Here is a 23,376-nt window from a genome sequence, read left to right as displayed (position 1 = left end):
CCGTTGTAACGAACGTCCTGTCGTCCGTTGTAGAAATAAACAAGAGAGGCGAAAGCTACGCTTTCTTCTGGCTCCATTGCTGACACGAAACTACGCACCGCATTCTGCAACTGTGTGGTGACCTCAGCAAAGTACGTTCGTTACAACGGACGCGTTTTGTGCGCTCATGTAGGTGCTGCCTATAAGGTTTTATGCGTTCTTTGTACGCCCGTAATTCTTAATTTGATACAGAACTGTACCCAAGGGAATATACAGGGAAAATGGATTTTACTGAAGATCTGTCGTCTCATCCAACATAGGCCTCGTGGAATGGCACTGCATAGGGCACACCTCATCGTCTACGGCTCACGTGACTATAACAGTGCACACCTCATCATTTACGGCGCACCGCACGTGAATATAATAGTGCACACCTCATCATCTACGGCGCGCCACACGTGAATATAATAGTGCACACCTCATCATCTACGGCGCACGTGAATATATACAGTGCGACAAATACGAGAAAGTAACTTCTTGCTTCAGGCTTCGGGATAGCTCAGTCGGTATAGCGACGTGCTACGAACTGGTCGGTCCGGGTTCGATTCCCGTGAGTGCAAGATTTTTCTCTTCTCCACTGCGCCAGGGCCGACTTTGGGGCCCACCCAGCCTACTGTTCCATTGGTACTGGGTGCTCTTTCCCCCGGCGTAAAGCTGGAGGGGCGTGATGCTGACAACTCACCCCCATCTAGTGCAGAGGTCAAGAAGGGTGGAGCTGTACCTCCACTCGCCCATACGTCTTCATGGCATAGTGCTCAACTAATTAAGCGCAGGGACGACTGAGCCCTTTTTACCTTTACTTTTTGCCCTGTTTATATTCTGAATTCTGTAGAGTTGTGAAGCCACGTGAGATGCGTATGCAATCCTTGTGCTTCGTGAGGCATATGGCACAAAGAGGGGAGCTGTCATTCCTCTGGCAACGGCTGACTTGGTCCGCTGAAAGCGAAAGGAGAAGAGAAGATGCAGCGTAAATATGGAATGGAATTAATCATGAACTGATGAAAGTGACTGGCATGTCCGCTCGAGGAAAAAGAAAAAGGTATTGAAGGGAGAACGGAAGAAAGGGGGAAAGAAAATATAAAAGAAACAACATAAAAAAAAGAAAGAGAAACGTAAGTGTGAATGTGGAAAGAGATAAAAAGAAAAGAGAAAGGCGGAAAGGAAGAAATATCAATCTGCAGCGTTTTTCTTAGTTTCTTCTCATTTTCTCCCACGAAGTGGAAGTCTTCCGGTATGTGACGCCGTGTCGGTACTGTGGTCACGGCCGTGAGCACCGTAAAGTAGTGCGCGGCATCTCGTTCCAAATATTATTCACCATTTGCGATTACGGCCCGGTCCACTTCGACATTATACAGCGTGATTCTAAATTATTGTCGGTGTTTCCGTGGCCTATAATTTTCAAACCGCAAAAAAACAAAACAGAACTCCTTACAGAATATGAAAATATAACGCAAAAAAAGTTTCATTTGGTAGCGCTGTACTCACCGCATTGACGTCTGGAAGAACATATGACGTCATACCTAAAAATGGCGGCTGTTCATGAGAAATCAATGTGCGTTCATCGGTTTTTCGAAAGACAGTCCGACAATAATTTAGAATCAGTCTGTATAACCTGTAGTTAGGGCTGGGCAGAGCTCTAGTGTCGCCTCTGGCTCTGGGGTACACCCATTCTCAAGTATCATTAGTCCCGAGGTCTTTTTCCCTGGCGGTAAAAAGCGTCGGGAACGTGGAGCTGACCACTCACCTCCATCTGATGTTGAGGTCTAGGCTGTGTGGAGCTAAACTGTAGTGCCCACTGCATGGCGCAATTCGGTTACTTCAAATGCGTTGCTTCTCTTGCTATCAATTAAATTGTGCTGTCTTACAACCCTCCAGTAATATCTTGTCTCATTATGCTAGGCACTGGAAGTAATACGTTTCCCCGAAACGTCGGAAACTTCTACACGGCATTAAAATCGAGAACACTGCAGACAGATGAAATTTGGTTAGTTTTGGATTAGCGTTACAAAGCCACGCGTTTGTCTTTTAAGTGAAAGAAACCTTTCTCTGAAAAATATCTTGAGTTGACATCAGGACCGGTGACGTAGGTGGCTTCATACAGTGCCTGACGTTTCTAAATATAACCTGACGATGGTCTCGTTGAGAGATCGATAACATGCCTACCACAGCCCTCCACGCTGCTTACCAGAATTGACAAATCACACAGTTGTTAACCTGCTTCCATGTTTGGTACTTGAAGGGTGGCTGTACCGTAGTTTAATTATGTGTTACCACGTACTTGAATTATTTAGTGACCGCCGTACTCGTGGGCCTTCGCCTCGTACACCTTATCCTCCGTTCATTTCATTGCCCTAATGAACAGTAAAAATTACAAAGTTTCTCAGTATGTAGTTTCTATGCTTACTGTTATGTCTTTTCTCGTAGGCCCCTGACCGTTAGACACGGCTTATTTCGCCTTCACAACTCTGGCGAGGACTATATTCTGGGATGTGACACATGTAGAAGGATCCCTACGTTTCGGAGGAACCTATTGCCTCCAAAGTTAAAACGTAAGTCGAGACCTACTCTTCGTGATGTTTGCTTACTTGGCTTCCTCTTCGATCCTGAAGATGGGGCAGTACGTACCTCAGTTAAAAGACATTTTCCATTCCTGGATTGTGAGTTGTTTTGATTACGTGACTTGAGCGTTAAAGTTATCCTAGTTTATTTATTTATGTTTGTTTAACTACGCCTTCATTTCCTAAGGTTAAACAGCGTCGAATGATATAATGTTTAGTAAATAAATAACGTGTAAACAAACTCCGTGGTTTTAGTCCGCAAGCGAACTGTACCGACCGAGCGACCGCCACTTGTCGGTGAAGTTAGTGCCAAATTTAGCGGATAGATGATGTCACGTGGTCAGCGCAACGAATCCCCACGGCCGTTAATTTCGGTTTTCTAGACCGGAGCCCATATTTCCTTGAAATTATCCTCACGAGGCTGAGTGGACCCCGCTCCAGACCCACTACTTCTCAGAAAATCTGGTAGCACCGGGAATCGAACCCGGGACCCCTGGATCTGTAGCCAGGAACTCTGATCACTAGACCACAGAGGCAGTCAAAATAAATAACATGTAGTCTAATTTGTGTGGAAGGAAATTAACCGAATTTGAGGTTGGGGATTAGTGGGTTTTTTGACCTATCCATTGTCCAGTATTCTAAAGAACACGACTTTTCGGAAAACTGGACCTGTTTCCGTCCTCATGTGAGGGGGTGGGAGACACCTAGTGTGTCGGGTCAGTTAGAAAGACCTAGCCGCAAGAGCTGGTTGAGTGACAGGTTAGAAACATTTTCCGAAACGATGGACAGAGTCCAAAAACCCAGCCATCTCGAGTGTTATACACCGTCGTCAGAACCCTATAGGCTCTAAGTTGAGGTTATATCCTGGAATTTGCTTATAGGAACCAAGAAAAATTATAAAAGACATCGGTCATAATATCCGGTCACATGGCCGGGATTTGAACGCGTGACCTCCAGAATACCAAGTTATGTTCGACGACTGTCTTAATTCTGTTCGTACATTTCGTTTCGCCTCTATGTCCGAGGGACACAGCCTGTAAGTGAAGGCTTCTTCGAGAGATGCACGTCACTGCCATTCAAGTGGCTTTCGTTTATTTCACATGAGACTATGGCTGGGGGCGCCTATAATGCGACCTTCACTTGACTTGCTATTTTGTGTCCTTTTTTGAGTGATGAGTTTTGCAATGGGCTTACAGAATTGTAAGATGATGTATGTAATAAATAACGAAGAGTGTTTTGTGGTTTGAATCTTAGAGAACGTTTAACTAATTTATTAATTAACCAGTGCGTTCCAGGGGCTTTTTCCCCTGCAGTAAGGCGGCTGGAGCGTAGAAGTGGCCACTTATTTCAACTAGTGCCGAGGTTAATTATGCGTTAATTTATACGTCAACCTTCCTTCACTTCTTCATTGCGTGGGGCGTAATTATGAATTAAGCACGGGGAAGACTTTATGTTTTGCCTTACCTCTTATTTAAATATATGATTTTCTTTCTCTTTCTTTGATGTCTCCGAACCAAAATGTTGTGTACACGTTTCACACTACCCCAATCTTACATATCTCATCCTCTTTCAGTTAATCATCCCAACTAAATAAGTCAAAGAATAGTCCGTACAAATTATGAAGCTCCTCCTGTGTATTGCCACCTGTATTAGTGACTGTAGACGGGGTTTGGATTGCTAATTGAATTTATTGGCCACTTACAGGTCGTAACTACAAATACTTATTACACTATTGCTGATTTCCGCACTAGAAATCACTCCGCATTAAGTTTTCTAACTCTGAGTCGTTGCTTGGAAACAGGTCCCAACAAATGCAGAGTTTTCACTACGTGTTTCCTGGTAACGAATCTTAGCTATGGAGATTCTTCAGCTTCCATTGTCCGCTGGTTAACATTCCACAACTGAACCCTCAACTCAACTACTGAACTTAACAGCCAGCCTCGGAACTCAACTGTCTTATAACCACTTTGCACGGACCCCACGGAAAATAGCCCCTGTTATTGACAGAGTGTTTATCGCGCCGTTACCTAGCAATAGATGCCCTCTTGTTCCACACGCTTACTTCTGCGGGAATGTGTTTAGCGACCCGTTGCCTAGTCATGGCGCAGACTACATAGAAAACACTTCTTGCAATACCTTTTCTGTTGTGTGAAATTATTTCGGGCGTTGCCTCTAAATGGGTCTACATGTCACACTATTTTTCTTCTTCTCGTACTATTCGTAGAAATTAGTATTAGGAACGTTCTGGGTTTGGACCCCTGATCTGTGGTGGTGGAGAGAAAAATGTGATTGATCTTGTTGGGATTTGAACCTAACTCGTCCTAAGAATTTCCCCAGTAAAGAAGCGAGTCATCAATACCAATTTAGCAAAAGCTTTGTCCTCCCTATACAATAATACTGTACTGCACTTTCTTCATTGTACAGTAGTGATCACCTAAAACGGTGACCACGGAATGCGTTCTTCAGTGGGTCGAGCAGGGCACATCGTGGCCACGGATCCTCAACATTTACGTGCAGCTTCTGTATTAATCTCGTGTTGCAGTGTTGCAGATCTACTGATACATCACGAATGGCGTTTACTTCTACTCGGGAGTCGAACAAGACAGGAACAGCTGGAAGAGAACCAGTGGAGAATAAATTCTGCAGTTCATATTTGCTATACAACTGCCAATTGTTTTAATGGTTAACTTCATGACAGTTGTACTAGTTACGTTTATATTAACACCGTGTTTGAAATACCCGTCAGAAAAACCATGGCAAAATTTGAAGCGTTTATAAACTGCAGCGCAAATATTTCCTGAGCCTCGGAAAGAAATTCCACAGTGTTCCTTTTGGCCAATGTAAACTTCCTGTTGAGGGTTATCGCGTGGTTATTACTGTTTGTATTGAGGCGAACAAAGCGGCTGGATTGCTATATATTAGGGTGATTCTGAAGAGGAGGAGAATGTGTGCTGGCTCTTGATTTCTTGTGATTACTGCCGGTCTGAATCTGTGCTGGACGAATTAGCGAGAGGATCATTTCTCCCGCCTGAGCGGCCGAACGATGTTCTGTGTTCTACGCAAAGGGTAACAGCTACACTGAGATGTGGTGGGAAGATCACGGGATGCCTTTCAACTGTCTCCTTATAGCTGTGTGAATATGACAAGATTCTCCCTGACAGGAAGTGAAGAATTACATCATGGCATAGATAAGGAAGGTTTATTACGTGGGAACGTGCTTGGCAATGGCTGGATATCACATGTTGAATACAGTTCTTGAAAAGGTGGTGAATTGAGATTAGAAATTATGTCGTCAACCTGATTTCAGCTATTAATCCTGTGGGGTATAAACTTAATATTAATTATAAATTTATAATTAGTCTGTATATTTTAGTTAGAGGCTGTATTTCTGAGCACAGTAACTTACCAGTTATTTGGGGCCATATTGCCAATCCCATGAGATTATCAGATATGCTCTACCCATAACCTCAAATTTTCACCGTGTCATGTTTGTCGTCACCCTCTCTGTCTTCCAAGTGGCTGCTTTCCATTTATTTCCCCGCCAAAATTTTGCTTGTATTTATTCTTTTGAGCTTATCGTAACTCCCTTCATGGAATTGTCCTGTCAGCACTCTGCCGAATGGTGACTTGTACAAATAAGGAAGGCCACGTCATGTGATATTAAGCCGGAAGTTCCGAGACTTAGGCAATCTAATCTCCTCCTAAGCTTCATCCTGTACTGTGAGACTATCAGAAACTACAAGCCTAGGTTAATGATTGTGTAGCATAGTTTATTCATTTTTATGCCAGTTTTTAACTAGTGAGAACACTGAATCCAACTGCGTTAAATTATTCTAATAATGGACCCATTAGTGTTTTGTACTGTTATCACTTTCATAATTTACAGCAACTCTTTTATACTAAATCGGTTGTTAAGACATGTTTGTCTGTATCCGGACGAAATTTCACGTGCCTAGATCCAGTGACTGTTAATTACCTCAGTCAGAGCTAAGCTAAATAAGTTCTGCGATTAGCTTTCGTGCAGCCACCATGTTGTCATTCGACTGTCTGCAAAAAATTATGACCCGCACGGATGTTGAATATGTTTTTAAAATTTATTAGGCCCGAGTACACCAAATTTCTGCACCGGACACTAAATGACACTTGCGTCGCGGCTGCTTTCCTAATTTCGAAGATCGATGGGTAATTGGGATGCTTTTTTTTTTTCTGAAGATGGACGGGCAATATGAACGCGGGGAAAGCTCTTTTCAGTAAACTATTAAAAAGCTATACAAATTTTTAAAGTTATTCGTTCCACATTAAACTACACGTCACGAAACATGGAAATCGCTTTTAAGCTTATAGGTGTGCGTAGTCCAGGAGTCCTTGATGTCCACTATTAATTGCCTGACCGACATTCCTGGGACTGGAAGAATCAGAGCGTAGCAAATATACGTGGAGAGCCCCGCTCTGCCCTCATCGGATACAGTCGATGAAATTTAGATTTGCCATAACAGCGAGACAAACACAAGTTGTTCGAAGAACGAGAATAACCCATCTCGTAAACCCACTTCATTTCCTTAAGTACGCTAAAAACGCCACAGAATGTCAGTACTTATAGGAATTATGACATCATCTGTCGTCAGTAGGCGACTTCCAGCACAGAGTTCTTGAATGAGTCTTGAATTTCTATTAAATTCACAATTCTGAGACTTAAACCATGGAATAACAAGTTACGGATAAGTGACAGACGATTTGAGACGACTGATGAAGAGCTGTGTGACAGTTTATCGTGACTGAGAGAGAAAAATCCTTTGAAATCGCTACAGGTTTCCGTGTTGCGTTTTTGCGCGCGCAATCGCTGCGGAAGAATCGATACCCGGCCCAGCGTAATGGCGGGACGGGCGGACAGTTGCTATGGCAACGCCGTGGCTGCACGATTCGATGTGTGGCGTGTATGCTATATAGTGCTGAACACAACCTTCCCGAACACGTTCCACTATTTTTATTTTTCATTTTTAAAGTGTAGGAGTCTTATAACTGGGGGCACGCGGTAGCGTAGTTGGTTGAGGCACTATGCCATAATCCGGAAGGTCGCGGGTTCAAGTCCCGCTGAAGTAATTGGATTTTTTCAATTGACATAATCCTTCCAGCCGCACTATGGCCCTGGGGTAGACTCAGCATCTAACAGAAATGGGTACCAGGAATTAATTAAATAATTCTTCTGTGGAGTAAAGCGCGGCCGCCGCGTAAGGCTGACAACCTCACCGCCATGTTTGAGCCGATTGTCTAGATAATGTGGGACCCTCAACGTCTCACAACCCTATGGGCCTTCACGGCCTGGTACAGGGATAGCTTTACTTTTTATACTTAAGAGTCTTATAGCTTTATTTTGATGGAAACGGTAGCGTCATTGTTTTTTTCTGTGTGTTTTGTATGAAAAGGGGTAAATCTCCCCTTAGAAAGGCTGCAAGAGCATATGAGGATAAGGTATAGTTGAAATTAATGGGATTACATAAGACATACTCTTGAGATTGGAGGTTTCTTCTGTGACCATTTATAATGACTTTTATGTTGGCAACATTGTTATTTTTATGGGTATTTTCCTCTCAGCCAGTGTGACTTCCCTCAATCGAAGTTGAACGCAATCCAGTAGAGGTCTCCAATGGTCTCTCATTACTTATTTCTCAACTCTGTAATTAACTGAGTTTTCGTTAATTAAAAAAAGTTAAAATTACTGCCCGTTTTACTCGGTTCAGCCTTGTTACAAGGACAGACTTGTGGGATGGCCCTCAGGCCAATTTAATAATTTTGGCACACCCGGTGTAACGATTTAACTTCTCTAATGCCACGTGTCGACTGACTACAAGGTCGATTGCTCTGAAAGTGATTAAAGACCTTCCTTTACAGGGCCAGTCATTTTTACCCGTACCAAATACCGCAGGTCAATGTCAGACGTATCACGGCAGTGCTTTACGCAGAGGTTACCTGGTGCATTATGTAGGCCCCAGTGACAGGACGGAAAGAAGCGGCAATTTACTAACAAAAGTGGACTAAATAATCCTCCGTTATCTGTGTTTTTCTGAGTTTAGTCTCTATTCCTTTATTTAGTGGCACGAGTCAGCTCCATGCTAAGTTGACTCCTCAGCACCACGGCATGGCGCGTCCTCAGGCTTGCGGATAGAGGAGATGGCCTCCATATATGAAGAGTAACTGCAAATATATTCAATAACCAGTCGTGGACAGCCAACAGGGGGTGTTCTCTGGCTTGGGGATTGAGCCGGATGATAACAGTTCCACATCTTAAAAAATGTAACATGTTAAGAAATATCTTCGACGAGTCGTTTGAAACATCTTAAGCAACAGAAAACTGGCGTAAGATTTATAGCTTGGGATGTCAGGAGTCACTATGGACCAGGTAAATTGGAAGCAGTATCAACAAAATTAGCACTGTATACAGAGTTAAAGAAAGGGTTGCAAGCTTTAAGGGGGTATAATACTCACTTAAACGAGCAAAAAATACCAGTCGACACGTCCAGAAACCATTACCTGCTGAGGTATGGTCGATGTTTGTGTGATCTCTTCAACAAATGCACCATGTGGTTCCCATGTGTTTCAGCATAATTTTAATCCCTTCGTCGCATAGAAGTGTGCACTCTGTCTAAAAATCCTGGTTTCGCTCGAATCTCCTGGCAGGAATTCTCTAATCGTTGCTGTAAATCCTCGTAAGTCATTGATGGGCACCGAATACACCGAAGTCTTTAGGTGTCCCTACAGCCAGAAGTTCCAGAGCACTGAGGTCAAGGGGTCACGCAGACCAGTTTACTGGATCTCCGTGTCCATTCCACTCTTCACCGAAAGTCTGGTTCAGTTGCTGTCTGACAGCGCGGAGAAAATGCCGTGGTGCTCCGGTACGCATGGACCACATGGCGTTGTCGTCGATGAAGAGGCACGTGTTCCAAGAGAACTGGTAACTCATTCACCAAATAACGATGCTACACTGCACCTGTTAGTCCGTTAGGTACGACAACGATCCTAATAATTGATCACTCAAGATGCCCGCACAGACATCGATGGAAAATCGTTGTTGGTGTCTTACTGTCACGGCGGTGTGAGGATTGTCATCCGCCCAGACTTGGGTATTATGCACCGTCCGTTGCGAATCTCGCCTCATCAGTAAAGAGGATGTTAGGTACAAACTGTGTTTGTGAGTAGCCACTGGCACAACAAAAACCTTGCGCGATTCTCAGGAGTGTGAAGGACTGCACTCTCTGGATGTGGTATGGGTAAAGTGACTATTCATGGAGATTTCCCCAGGCGAGGGGAACACCGATACTTTCATCAGAGCCTAGGATTTTCTTCCACTCTTCTCAACATGCAAACCTCTCGCCCGTATCTCAAGCAGACATTTATTTCTGGACATTTGTTGACTGGGACTTTTTTTTATTGCTAGTGGGGTGGGACTAAGTCCCTTGTACTGCGGCCACTTCTGGCCTATTGTACCAGCCCCAGATGATAGTTGAGGGTGATTGTGGAGCAATTGGTGGAATGAAGATTGGCAGGGTAAACCGAAGTACTCGGAGAAAACCTGCCCCAGCGCCACTTTGTCCACTACAAATCTCACTTGACCAGACCCGGGAACGAACCCGGGCCGCCGCGGTGGGAAGCAAACGACTAACCGCTTGAGTTATAGCTCGGCCAATGACTGGGGCTTTTGTGCTCATTTAGGTGAGTACTACATCCCTTTAAAGTCTGTGACCATTTTTTGAACATCCTGTATAAGTGAAACACAGGCCTAGATGGGAGATTGGATGGGGATTGGTCGTAACGGATCAACTGACGATTGGGTCCCTGTACATTTTCTATTCCCTAATCATTTCTTGTGCGGATCGCAGTGGCCGCGCTGTCTCGAACACTGGGGTCGTGGGTTCGAATCCCATTCGAGGCATGGCTGTCTGTTTGCGTTTATTCTGTGTTTGTGCTGTTCTCTGTGTAGGTCTTGCGACGAGCTGATCCCCCGTCCAAGGAATCCTACCGACTTTGTATAGATTAAGAAACTGAAAAACCGGCGAAAGACCAACAAAGGGCTGTAGAGCCATAATAGAATAGAATTAATTCATACCTTAATGCACGGGTGCTGTGAAATTTCATTTCTTTCAAAGTTTATTTCTTTTATTATTTCTTTCTGGCTTCTTTCTAAACCTCTCATCATCCTCCCTGCTTTCTTTCGTTCTTTCGTTATTTCTTCCTCAATTTTTGTCTTTATTTCTTGCTTTTATTCCTTCCTCAGAATCAGCTATTCACAACAGTCCAACCCGCAGGCGCTGTACCGCGTTCCGTCGCGTAATCATCCTCGAACAGCCAACCGCAATACGCGTTAAGTTCTGATTGTAGAAATTGTTGGGAAAGGGCAGCCCACACTGTGTGCAGACGGGGGCCCCGTATGGGGATCGCAAAGGCCAGCTCGATGTGGCAGGTTCGGGAGAGCGTGTCTATGACGTCGCTGCACTCCATTTTGAAACTGACCTACTTAATTCTGCAAATCATGGACACAGAGGAAACAAAAACAGCCGAATAGTCTTTATAATTTTAATGACTTTTAACGTCGTTTGTCACCCTCCGACAAGCCTATATAAGCATCATTCCATCAGTGCCCAATACTCATCTATCACTACGCCGTTTGACGCCCGATGACCCTGTTTAGGCAGCGCATTATCACATCCTCGGGTATGAAGTTGTGGTGCACATGTTAGACCCTCCACTTTGTTGGTATCAGAGTTCGGAAGTTTTCTTTTAATCCAACGGCCACTGTGCGGAAATCAAGAAAGCATATTTAAAAGTAGTAGGCTGCACTAACGACACTCTACCGTGAAGCCAGGTAGCTCAGTCAGGGGTTCAGTTCCCGATCGTGGGAAGAAATGTTTTGGGTGTGGGGTCCACCCAGCTTGCTGTGCATGATGTTCTTTCAGGGAACGTAAGGCGGCCGGAGCAAGAGACTGACCACGAACCTACATCTAGCAGAGACGCTAACAGTAGGTCCACATGTTGAACGTAGATGGCCCTGGCACTACTCACACAGCCGGCACATTTCGTGTTCGAGAATGAAAAGTTAGTCGCTTTTAGTGTAATTAATATCACAAAACAAAAACAAACTCGTGACCTATATTCCGCAAGCGAACTATACCGACCGAGCCACCGCCGCCTGTCGGTGAAGTTAGTGCCCACTTTTGCGGATAGAGGGTGTCGCGTGATCAGCGCAATGGATCCCCACGGCCGTTAATCTCGGTTTTCTATTTCCTTGAAATAGCTCCCCAGTTATCCTCACGAGGCTGAGTGGACCCCATTCCAGACCCACTACTTCTAAGAAAATCTGGTAGCGTCGGGAATCGAACTTAGGACCTCTGGATCTGTAGGCAGGAACTCTGACCGCTAGACCACAGAGGCGGTCACAATATCAGAGCTATTTTTAATATGAAACAAGTTCTTAAGACTGCCCTTGCACCGTACATAAACAGAATTATCGCAGGTAATTCGCCATGTTGGATGACCGGGGTTGAATTCCCGGCAGGAGCAGGGATATTTTCCTTTCTTACGTCGACCAGATGAGGTCCGAGGCTGACGCAGCCTCCTATCCAGTGCGTACCATTGTCTTTGGTACAAAACCACACAAGAGTAAAAGGTGACCACTCAAGTGAATGTAATGCCATGCTGTAGAATGCCTCGACGCAGTCTGCGAGCCTCTGCGGTGATATGCTTGGGCACTGGAACATGTCGATGTTTCAGGTGACGTTTGCGAGCGGGGTAGTGAAGAAGGGAACGCGGACGGGTTCTGTCTTATGCTGAATCTTGGCAGTTGACAAAGACAGAACGTTTCTTTGCCTCTTATTTGGCGTAAATGTGGTCTGTGATCTCGTTTCTGAAGGGACAGCATAAATCCTGTTTAAGATAAAAGTTCTGGAGGATATTTATAACTAGAAGGGACAAAGCAGATAAAAGTGGGCAACTTAGGATGCTGCGAAACCAAGAGACTTTGTCGTTTATGGTCCTCCAATTGTACGGACTGCTCAGGATGGCCGACGCAATTTTGGTGGGAGAATCTCGTGGAGAGCGATCACCTGTACCACTGCAAGGGATATGTGAAAATAACATTAAGACAGAATGTGGGGAAAGAGGTTTTGAGGACAGAACGTAGAAAGTGGTTCAGAATCGTGGCTGTAGGGGGGATGGCACTGGTCAAATCCTTTTCTTTTTTATTGCTAGTGGGGTGGGACTAAGTCCCTTGTACTGCGGCCACTTCTGGCCTATTGTACCAGCCCCAGATGATAGGTGAAGGGGATTGTGGAGCAATTGGTGGAATGAAGATTGGCAGGAGAAACCGAAGTACTGGGAGAAAACCTGCCCCAGCGCCACCTTGTCTATCACAAATCCCACTTGACCAGACCCGGGATCGAACCCGGGCCGCCGCGGTGGGAAGCCAGCGACTAACCGCTTGAGCTATGGCGCGGCCCATCTTCCGTCTTACTATCGGAGTTAACCCGAGCACAGTGACCGCGAAGTCCTGTGCAGGAAATGTCTTCGTCCGTTCAAAATATGAGATCCTGGGTTCGAATATTACTCGGGGCATGGATATATGTCTTCTTTTATCCTGTGTTTATGTTTGTGTTGTTGTGTTATGTAGGTGGCGGCCTTGCGACAGGGCTGATCCCCCGTCCAAGGAACCCTATAACTGTCTATAAGACTCATAATTTCAGAATTGCTTTTCAATGGGTACAGGCCAGGCAGCCTAATCCGTCAATAGTCTTGTTAGTTCCTCTACCTTGGGTGTTTACTCTAGTTACTTAGAAAATCAGTTTCCGTATACGTGGGTGCAACTGAGGGCAAGGAATTTCCTCTGTGTTTCTGTGGAACGGGTCCAAAAAGTCTTCATAGGGTGTACGTTGCTTCGTGATCACAGGGACACAGCTCTCCCGCCATCACAGACAACAAAAGAAAACGAAGCCATCGTACTTTTTGCTTCGTTTTGGTGTCTGGACCCCTCCTTCCACTGGTTCAATGTCCCTGTGCGGCGGATGTACGTTGCGGCCTGTTATATAATGGCAGAAGCAGTGGCGGGAGGGACACTGTGCTGGTACGTTCAGTGTTGGTATTGGTTCTCAGATTTTTGAAGAAGTGCTCGTAAGTGGGAAACAGTTTGGAAGGAGCAGTTGTGTCTATTCGCCAAACGTACTGAGGTTCTTTCCTTCGTTTTTTTCTTTTCTTTCTTACATTCGTTCTTTCTTTGTACCTGACCCTTTTGCTTTTCTTCCTTCTCACTTCCCTTCTTTATATTTCTAGAAATTCACTAAAGCATTATATAAACATTTTACGATTGTTTTAACGTAATCATTTCGTGTTTGTGGCAGAAATAATGCGTCTCAGCATTGAAGAAAATTATACAGACGAAAAATAACAATTATTCTACCAGACAGTGTTTCCCGTCTACATCCTTTCTTTCCGTTTCTAGTAAATTTACCGCGGTTTTCATTTTGTATTCTGGGAACCAGAGAAATTTTAAGATACTGCAAGGTTTTCGCTTAATCAAGGTATCCTTGTACATTGATTTTAGTGTGTATATTATGTGATATTCGCCTGTCGTGTGCATTACAAAGTCACCAGCGTGAAGGAATAGCAGACCAATAAAACTGTTTTTAGAAGCACGTCTTGTCAGGAGTGATTTCTAGCACCGTACCAAAGAGGAAACTTTTCTGGAACGTGCGTGAGCAGTTAGCCTAAGTAGAGATTCGCAGGCGTTCTCAAGTAAACACTTTTCGTCGCTTAGTCGCGACTGTGAAAGATGGTGAATCGATGGATAAGGAACATATTAGTGAATGGAGAGTGAAAGAAACGATTCTGTATAAATTGCTGCTGTGATTTAATGTCAAATGGGGCGAAGACCAATTATTAAACGCATATTCAGGTGTTCGCCCGGAAGTACGGAAGAGATCCGTGGAAGACTTGCGTAGGATGTAGTTCTGCTTTCCGTCTGTAGCTTTTAAACGGCAGAAGTGTTCCGAGAACGAGACAGGTTAGGGAAACAGTGGCTGTGCTGTACAGTAAACCTCTCATGTGTGCAGGATATGCATGGCTGACTGCGAGCGGTGCCTTTCCCTGTCGGTGAGCAGGATGTGTTCACACAGCCCGAACATCCATATCCTACGTGTACGCACGCAGGGCGACGGAGGTTAAAGCGAGCAGATTATGTGAAGCAGCTTTCATGGCCATCTTTCTTTTTATTTCTTTGTAATGCCATGAACTTGGTCCCCTTTTGGATATTTGCAGCTCGTGATCTGTAGTAACTGCCGATCACAGTGGCCGTGCGGCCGAAGGTATATATCGTCTTCGCCTACTCAAACACAGGGATCTTGGGTTCGAATCCCATTCGAGGTATGGATGTCTGTGTTTTTGTTGTCCTGTGTAGGTAGCCACCTTAGACGAGCTGATCCCCCGTCCAAGGAATCCTACCGACTGTATATAGATTAAGAAACTGAAAAAAGCGATCAAGGTCCACAAGGGCTGTAGAGCCATAGATAGATAGATCTTTAATAATTTCAGTATATGAAACTGATTATTAAATTCAACGAACTAATAAATAGAACACAATTAGAAAGTGTTTTGTCATTTGCATATTCGTTCTTTGCAGTTTTGCACAGAACCTGCATACTTCATTGGATTTGATGTTTATTTATTGCAGATCAAACCTCGTTGTCGTAAAACTGCACAGAGTTGAATTAAAAATTTCCTTCTAGTTTGCCATATCGAAATATGTTTAGGAAATAAATTCTATAGACCTTAATGAAATGTATATTTCATGTCATGTACAAATTTTCTGTGTGATGATTTCGTCTTTTATCAAAATCGATACATAATAATTAGAAAGCGCTGTTGTATTTGTCTCAAGTTAGCAGGCTGAATACTAAATTTCATTGAACTTGGCCAAGTAGTACTGGAGATGGAATATGCGAAGGATAAACATATGGGCAAATTCTAATGCCCCTTGTAATTTCGCCGCATATACATATTGCTTAAGCCGGCATAGGCATATTAGTCTCTGTCTGTGTGTATATGATCATGTGGAGGCACTTAAAGGCGCGTCCACATTACTCGTGCTCGTACTCGTGCTTGTTTGACTCGCTGTGCTCGCGAGTAATGTGGACGATATGACAAGTCACGAGACAAGCAAATTTTAAATTTTTAATTTAGAAACTATAGCCAATAAATTAAAATAAGACTACAGCCTATACACACTACGAGTAAATACGGATCCTCACGCGCCGAAGCCTGGCGAGCAACTGAAGTAGTGTGGACGAAGATTTACGAGCACAAGTAAAAGCCAGACGAGTCTCCCGATGAGCACGGGTAATGTGGACGCGCCTTAAGAGTACCTCCACCGTACCCCTGCGAGTCGTAGATGGCGACGAAAAGAGAACCCGGTGCCTGGGGTTATAACTGGGCCACCCTGTCACTGGGAGACATAAACATTGAGACTTAGCCTACCAGGTTGGGGCGATGGACAGTTATTGTTGCGAAATCCGCAGAAGCGAAAACCTGATGGTCTAATTCAATATAAATCTGACACGTCTTCTAAGGAAGGTTAGGGCTGAAAAAAAGGCAGTTTTGTTAATGATTTTATATATATATATATAATTTTCCTGTAGGAACAGAGGAAAACCATGAAAACATCAATTGGTATAACTGGTATCTGGACCGAGATTTGAACCGAGCACCTTCCGAATATGCAGAACAAGTGCCATCCCCGTGACTGCGACTTATAATGCTTTTGGTATTCAATGTGGACTTTTCTATAGACGTTATTCATATGTTTCTTGTCGCGTGTCCACTACTGCTTATTCACCACATGAGCAGCGGCCCCACATATCTGGGGGCCGTTCCCCATCCCCACTCTGAGGAAGTGTCGAAGGAAGTCTAATTAATACGCTGTAAATAGTAGCCCTGTAATTAATTCGCACATGTAAGGCCCTGTGTGACCTCCCGAGTACATTTGCTCATCCCTGATGATAGGCACTTGCGGTTCTGAAGGTGACATGTATACGGATTAATATTTTCTGGGATTATGAAGTCGTGTAGTTTTGTAGATGGGTACGAACGTCTCGGATAAACCTACAAACGCCATATTGAGGGTGGAAGATTCCTGAAGATGGAGACAAACATTTCACTAACGAGGGCACAAGTTGCAGTGTTTGTAATCAGGATGGTATGCCGTGTCGTGCTCTAAATGTAGCTAAATGTGTTCGTAGTTCTTTTCCTGACTGGGAAGTTTGTTCGGACCCAGATCGCTGAAGAAGGAAATTACATGCAGTTGTCGGTCTGAAGGCCGTTCTGTAGTTTACCCGAATTCCTGGAATTGCTACACACACACCGGAAATGATGCAGGAATCAGTGGCCGGATGAAGTTCTCGGCTGTTGTAAATATACAGAGGGGTTTATCGGCAATCTGTATCAGCAGGTCTCGTAACAGACCTATCCGGTCATTACAGAAAGTGTCACTTGATTCTCTGTTCTCCTGTTATGCCCTCACTTTTAGGTCCAAATATTATCCTCAGGCCTTTGTTCTAGAACAAGGATCTCTCCGAACTACGGCCCGCGAAAGAATTGTGCAGAAATGCGCCAATTGAACTAATTTTCCAGTGAGTACTGGTAAAAAAAATACGTGTTCATGGATTTCAAATTCATTAATTAAGATTATGTGTAAACTATATTGATATTCCATATTACGTTAATATTAATATTATTCACAATTTTACTAATTCTGGACCATATACTGCGCGGTATTTCTTCGTACTTGTTCGGCCTCGTTCGGCAGTGTCACTTCGTGGCAATGTAGGTAGCGCGAGCAGAATTTCCTTCCTCGTTTGCAAATTTAGTCATTTCAGATTTGAAAGAACAATTTCGGAAGCGATTTGCTGATTTGGATTCCAGTGCTCAGGAAATTAGATTGTTTCAAAATCCGTTTGACTGTGATGCTGCAGATGTCCGAAGTCAAATTCAAATGGAAATTATTGAACTTCAGGAAAATTATCATATTAAAGACAAATACAAGGAAGGAAATTTGATCGAATTTTATAAATTTCTGAACTCTGAGCAATTTCCAAATTTAAAGAAATTTGCTTGTAAATTTATCTCCATTTTTGGGACGACATATCTGTGTGAACAAACTTTTTCCCAGATGAAGTACATCAAGTCGAAATACAGGGCAAATTTATCCGATGAACATTTAAAGTCGCTACTTGTGATTAGCGTTTCAAAATTTGAACCTCAATTTAATCAGATTTTAAGAATGCAAAAAGAGTTCCATCATTCACATTAATTGTTTTATTATAATTTGTGATGAAAATATGAGCATTTGCTGCTACTGTCTGTTGTCATTAATATACGATAATTTATTCTCACGTACTTTGTATTTAGTTTATGAAATTCTGTGCTTTCAATAAAACTCATATACCTAGAGTTATTAATTTCTCATTTTATCCGGCCCGTTGAAAGTGCTGAATTACCTAATGTGGCCCGCGTTTAGAAAAGTTTGGAGACCCCTGTTCTAGAACATCCTCACTCCAGTAAAGTTGTCCCTGTGCCTAACTAATTAAGCACTTCGCCATGAAGGCGTATGGGGGAGTGGATGTACAGATACACATTTTTCTGACCTCTGCACTACCTGGAGGTGGGTGGTCAACTTCACGCCCCGGCCGCTTTATCCCTGGAGTAAGAGACCGCGGTATTCATTGGTTAGGTGGTTGGGTGAACCCCAGAGCCGGTCTGGACGACATGGAGAAGAGAAAATGCTTGACCCTACCGGGGCTCGAACTCCGACCCCTCGGTCGTCCAGCCCGTAGTTAGTCGCTATACCGACTACGCTTTCCCGGCTCCATAGGTCAGTGGTTCCAAAACTTTTTCGGGTCACCGCCCCCTCTGTTCCATAAACTCATCCCCAGTGCCGCCAGCCCTACCTTATAAAAACATTCTTCAGAACAGCGGTTTGCACAACCCACTAAGGAAGATAATAAAATAAAATACCACATTTAGTAACTACTTGTACTTCACTGTTAGTAAATTCTCAATGGGTTGGATGGGCTTGATGGAGTGATACCAGTTTCCCAGTGTCTGGTCTGAAGTCACTTCAATCGTAAACAGGCGAACAACGCGCTCGAAGTGGCCACCTCCAGCGCTCTCTGCCACCTCCTGCCTCTGAGCGTGCCGCTAGGTAATCTCGCCGTCCCCCAGGGGGCGGTACACTCCACTTTGGGAACGACTGCTCTAGGTTAATGTTTTTTTTTTTTGTAGGATGTTAGAGCACATTTCACACACACGATAAAGTGTTATCGGTCAACACGTTTCTGGGAGTGAACTGGAGTATGTAGCAAAGAAAATACACAGGAAAAGTACATGAGGAAGTATACAGTGTATCTTGAGTAGGCCCCCTGCCTCAAGCAAAATGTGAACCTCACGCCGTTAGAGGAAAAGAAAACACTTTCCTGCCCTCTTACAAGTGGCAATGTTCTTGAGGAGCCAGACGTGTTTCATATACATTGAACATACCATAACTGTTGCTCTGAACCGAAGTATCCAAGAACACTGAGTTTTTTATTGTGTTTAAAAATATTTGTATAGGCTATGCTAAAATCTGGCATTTTTATCCCAAACTGGTTCTCAAATCAAGGGGATTACAGAAGTTGATGAGTTGTACTGTAATATATCATATTAATTTTGTAAATAAGCTCTGAGAAGACTTAATGATGCATACTTTCCTTCAAATACATCATTTCGTATGACGAGGCTACCAAGAATTGTAGCTTAATAATTATATAAGTACAGTTTAGTGATCCATTTTATTGACTAATTTCATCCCTAATGATCCCGTCCACTTTAAATTTATAGATATAACCACAATCATTTGTGCCTCTATCGTGTTTGTTTTTTATAACACGGATGTTTTATGTAAATTGTACGTAAGCCTTTGTTTATTATGTATCTTCAGAACGCGTTTCACATGTTTATACTGAGGCTGCAGAAAGAAGTCCCACAGATCGAACCCATCGACTCCCTCTTAACTGTTGCCTCCCCCCTGTCTACCGATTGTATTCATATCAGTGTTAGTAATGATAATATTCACTTAATGATAACTACATACTTTGAATTGATTAGCGTCGGCCAGAACACGCTGGAAAGGTACGCCACAAGCGGAAGAAAGGGGACTTCTCGACCGTAGGCATCCCCACCATTTAAGGATCTTCTTTTTGCGGCCTTAGTAAATCTGTTATGTTTCTTTTTAGTGCTATTAAACGAAAATCTATTTGGGCTGCCGCAGTGTCGTTTGAACAGTCGCAAACCATTTGACCTCAGTGACAGTTGCAGAGGTGAATCACACTAAGATGTCACACTTCAAGGAGGTGTCGCGTAGCCGAGGTGATCTCTTCGGGGCATCACCATAAGACGCCATATAATTACCTTCTTATACAAAGTTTCAATTAATTCGTATGATAAGGACTCTTATCTTGACTAGAGTCGAAGGAGTTGGAAAGATGAAGAAAGTTAAGTGTAGAAAACAGTTTAATTAGACTTTCCAGAAATACAATAAGTAAATCTTCAAGTACAATGGATGTACACTCGACCAGATGTTGTTGGTCTCTCCTCTGTCCACACACTCAGACTTACTTCTTATATCATACTTGCATCGAGATACCGCTGAGCCAGTAGAGGCCGAACTCGCTGGCTGAATCGGGACTGATGACACGCACCAGTACCGGTAGGGAATAGAGACTGGTAGAATATCACAGGGGGACGCACAATGGACCAACAGTTGGTCTAAGTGCATGGGGAAACCCACCCTCTCCAATACAATACAATACATTTTACAGTTAAGGTCAATGTATCATTTCTTAACATACAAGGCTATAATGAGCAGTTGTATAGATGGTCGTATGATCTTTTGAACCCGGGCCGAGATACTTCTCAACCCTTCTGTCTAGTCATAACATGTGTGTTTGTGACGGTCTTCTCAGAGGTCGAGGTCAATACATAACTAACTTTCTACTGTCTATTGCGGTTAGGAAATATGCAGATTACGAAAGTACATGTTAAATGCAACAATCAAATTATAACTACGAGTACTACCTATTTGTTAACCTATGCCATACTACATTACACCTCCCTCCTTCGGACAAAAATTGTAGGTAATTTAAAAGGCCTGAATTTTTGTAAATGGACCATAACCCTGTTTTCTTTACCCTACCGGATCTTCCAAGTGTTTGGGCTCGCTCTTGCTCAGTGTTTCTTTCTGGTAACCGAATTTGCTCATGCGATGAGGGCAATGATTGAATTGATTTAGATCTTTCTGGTTGGCCTGCACCGATCTCTGCTAAATGTACACTCATTAGACTCTGTCTTTCCAGTTGATGTTGCATCTGTGGAAGGTGTTCTGAAGATATGTTAACTTGATTTATCGAGCTATTAGTGAAGGCGATATTAGAAGAAATTTGCCTTGATTCGGCCCACCATTTCTTGGGTGAACATTGACTGATTAACCAAAAAGTACATTTTCGACAACAGGAGCAACAACAACGTCCACAACACCAAATACAAATAAACAATAACAATGAAAGTATATAAATGTACCATGACGTACCAATTCTTCTCCAAGAATAGGTTCTTTCTTCCTCTCGGAGTTTTTGTTCTTGAATTAATTTATTGACTTCATCAATCCTAAAACTAGCAATATTTAATTCATTTATAGATGACATGATGTTGGATAATGGAAGGTTTAATGGAATATCTTTTATTATTTCTTGTTCTGGGATTGTCAAGCGACAATCGATGTTTACATCTATCAATGGAAGGATGTCATCTTTTGTTAGGTTTGTTTCGTGGTGAGAGTGCTTTTACTGCCTAACCCTTTACAATCTTGTCTTAATGCCCCTACCTTGCAAACTATCAGAATGTCGTTGTCCATCTTGACATACTGTAGTAAACAGCTCTAGTTGTGGCGCTACGTATAACCAAGCATTGCTCAAATGTAATGGTATCCACATAATTTGCTGTAATGGTAAGTAATTAAAGGTACAACTTTTCGGTAATTCATGAGTGTTTGGGTGTAGTAAAGTAGCTATACAATCCACATTAGCTAGATACGTCACTATTGGTGCGATTTCAGCACAAACATAGTTCAATTTATTTGGTTGTAAACAATTTTCAAGCTCGTATTGAGAAGTGTGTCCATATTGTCGATTTAAAGCATCAACAAAAAAATGTATTCCTTTCTTATGTTCAACATCTTTGTGGTGACATTGGATTGCATTACTACAGGAAAAGGTATCACTTTATATAAAGTAAATCTGGTTTCCAAAAATAATGGAATTTTTACAACGTAAACCAAATATGGACCTTGGGTGTAAATAATGGGTTTACTAGAGAAATAAGTTCTGCAGAAGGAAAAGGAGGAATCATTGTTGATTCTGGCATCACTTGTTGTGTTAACCTAAGTCTGTTACATACGAATATCACCAAAGCACAACAGACCGTTGGAGGTCGCAGTGCGAGGGCCAGTTTTATGGCCCACCCCTCATACTCATTCTCATTCTCATTCTCATACGTATACCACGAAAGGGGGAACAAGACATTTTCCCTTGTCTTTCCTCTCATCTTTCAACCGAAACTGTAACATACGGTTTGGTTCTATTAACATGAGTTTCCACTTGCTTTTTACATGTAGTACCTATTTTAATTAAAGTAACATTTGTCCCTTTGATTTCCTTGATTTCATATGGACCTTTCCATAGAGGATCAAATTTTCTCCTTTGTTCATTGTAAACCATTACTTCGTATGGCTTACACTTCCTAGTCTTATTTACCTTTTCACATTGTCTTATTTTACCGAACTGTAACCTCTCTTTCGCTTACTGCCATGCTACTTGAAACTTCTGTTTAATGTCATGTATTAAAGTTCCATAGTTATATAAAGGCTGTGTTTTTTGTTGCAATTTTCCTGGTATATTTGCTTTTCTGCCAAATAATAATTCATATGGCGTAAATTTCGTGACAGTGTGTGGTGAAGTATTATATGTGTAACAAGCGAAAGGAATCCATTGATTCCAATCATTCTGTAACTTATTACTGAAACAGCGCAAATATTCTACCAAAATTTATGTGACCGTTCGAAACTTCCGTTTGTTTCTGGGTGGTACACACTAGTTTTTAATTTCTGTATCTGAAGTAATTTACAACAGTTGACGAACAACTCACTCATAAATTGTGTTCCTTGGTCTGTCAAAATTGTATTTGGTATACCATACCTTAAAATGATTTCAACCACAAAATTGCAGGCTATTGTTTCTGCTGTAATACCTTCAATTGGGACTGCAATGATATATTTACTTAAATTGTCCTGGCATGTGAGCACGTATTTATTCTTTCTTACTGATGTAGAAAATGAACCCACAACATCTAGATAAATTTTATCCCATGGTCGTTCTTGGGTGTCTGTTATTTGCAATTCAGCTTTTGTCTTTGGCAGTGTTTGCTTATTTAATTGGCAAACTGGGAATTTTCGAATATACACCTCTATATCTAAACATATTGGGCCCTGATACATACAATTTTAGGCGTTCATATGTTGTCTGGATGCTTTGTTGGCCTCCAATTGGACATTCGTGCATTTCCTTTAACAATTTAAATTTTCTTTCTTCTGATATTTCTTGGTTATTGATATGAATACCACCTACAATAGGGTCTCTACTAAGTGCATCGGCATTAA

General features: G+C 42.7%; 1 protein-coding gene across 2 annotated transcripts in view; it reads left to right on the top strand.

Moving 5' to 3' along the window:
• Window positions 1–23,376, top strand: part of LOC111871783 — a 138,758-nt gene that overhangs the window by 85,411 nt on the left and 29,971 nt on the right. For both annotated transcript variants that reach the window (XM_023865107.2, XM_023865106.2), the window contains exon 2: window positions 2,464–2,588. The gene's annotated coding sequence lies outside the window, so the exon portion shown is untranslated. The remainder of the gene's footprint in view (window positions 1–2,463; window positions 2,589–23,376) is intronic.

Source organism: Cryptotermes secundus, unplaced genomic scaffold, assembly GCF_002891405.2.
Source record: "Cryptotermes secundus unplaced genomic scaffold, Csec_1.0 scaffold846, whole genome shotgun sequence".
NCBI classification, from domain to species: domain Eukaryota; kingdom Metazoa; phylum Arthropoda; class Insecta; order Blattodea; family Kalotermitidae; genus Cryptotermes; species Cryptotermes secundus.
This window is presented reverse-complemented; position numbering and strand designations above follow the sequence as displayed.